The following is a 1,997-nucleotide window of genomic DNA, read 5'->3' as shown; positions in this document are numbered from 1 at the left end:
TAGGCTTCAGATGTATTAAATTTTATTTATTCAAGATTTGCTTATTTAATACATTGGTTCACATTCAAATAAAGATTTTGAATATCAAGAGCATATTTTCTATTACAACGCTGAATTATTTCTTAAGGGCAAAAACTTTGTTGACAAAAGAATGTATAATTCCTTAGGATACACAATGTACATAATTTTTTAAAAATAGGCTCAAATGGTGAAACTGTTTTACACAACATTGATTCATCCTTTTGGCATTTTTTCATATTCAGTGCAAGTGACTTATGTCAAAAAGCGAAATATCAGTTTATTTACTTCTACAAAATCAACTGGAGTTGTTTCAGTAATGGTAGGTGTAGTGGGGATAGAAACTTTGAAGTAGACTGGGACAGGGAGAATTTTCATGTCATTGCTTCAGCACACTCATAAGTCTCAAGATAAAATCCATTTAGATGTGGCTTCAATGGTGAAAGCTTGAGCAAATCTCTATAGCTGGGTGTCATATTACCCAGCTTTTATAAAGTAGACACATTTATTATGAAGTAACCTTATAAATACTTAAAATTAAGCAGCAGCTGCCAAGATGAATAAAACTTGCATTATAGTCCAAAATACCTCCTTTTAAGTCTAGATTTGCTAACTATTCATTTCTCAATTTCATTAATTCATCAGCACTTTCTGCTTTAATACTACAAACTGAGATGATGTAATAGTTTAACTTTTAGTGTAGTTTTGAAAGTAAATTGTCTCCACGTGCTTGTCCTTGTTTTAGTGAGGGAGAGAGAACTATTATCGCTATCCCTAAAATAGGGAGGATAAGCAATCCCATGAAGACAGCGCCAGGATCATGGTTCTGGGGGGCGTGGGAGGGGACGAGGTGGTGGGAGGGGAGTGGTGAGTCAATGACACGGACAGGGGAATAGCAAGCATTCTAAAATTGACTGGAGAATGTCGTCTCCGTGGTCATGTTTAATTAATTGAAATGTAACCGAGAGAAATTACTGAGAGGTGAATGATGAGGAAACATGATCTTGGGATAGGAGGAAAGACAAAAGAAAAGGAGGAAAGAATAAGAAAGTAAAAATTATGTATATATGTAGGTATAAAAATACATATGTATATATGTAAATATATAAAGATAGGTATCTTTGTATATGCATATATATGTAAATACAACAAGGAAGCAGATGGACTTTGCACCTTTACTTAAATCTTACTTCAGTACAAGAACGGTTTGTTCTAATAATGTGGCCCTGAAGGATACTTACCTTCCTGACACATACACTGAAGACAAAATGGGTGCATAAGCAAATGTGGTGAAGAAAGCTGATGGTGCCTGGCTATCAAAAGATAGAGTATCTGGTGTCTTACAGGCTTGAAAATAAACAAGTGGCCATCTAGCAGAGAAGCAAAAAAGCCCACATGGAAGAAGTATACCAGCCTGTGTGATCATGAGATATCGATGGGAATAAGTATCAGAAATTCAAAAACAAGCAATCAAATTGACTTAAAGGAGCACAGACACAGTGGAGACCCCAAACTCACCTGTAAGATAATTGGACAGTCCTTACAGAGGGACTATGTTAGACCTGCATATGTTCTTTTGTGTAATTAAGATCGTTCAATGAATGAAAATCAAGAGAGACAACCTTCCAGAAACAGTAAAGGGAGTAATGATTCCCTGAGGGTATGGGAAGTGGGGAGGGGAGAAGGGAGAACTGATAGCAATGATGACTGCATAACCCCACTGGAGAGGAACAGTGGAAATGAAGAAGAGAATTGTAGTTGAATGGATACATGGGATGGTGTAAGATATGGCAAAATAATAATAATTAGTAATAATGTAAACTATAATAATAAGAGTTCCTGGGGGAGTAGGGTGTGGGAGGGTGGATAAAGGGGAACGGATATCATAAACAAATGGACAAAACAGTTCAAGGTGGATGATGAGAGGCTACATTTCCTAATCCTGTCTGTGCATCTCTTTAGCGCTACGTGTGAGCTCT

This window comes from Echinops telfairi, unplaced genomic scaffold (assembly GCF_000313985.2).
Source record: "Echinops telfairi isolate 266 unplaced genomic scaffold, ASM31398v2 ScPeMD7_15;HRSCAF=58, whole genome shotgun sequence".
Classification (NCBI taxonomy): Eukaryota; Metazoa; Chordata; class Mammalia; order Afrosoricida; family Tenrecidae; genus Echinops; species Echinops telfairi.
This window is presented reverse-complemented; position numbering follows the sequence as displayed.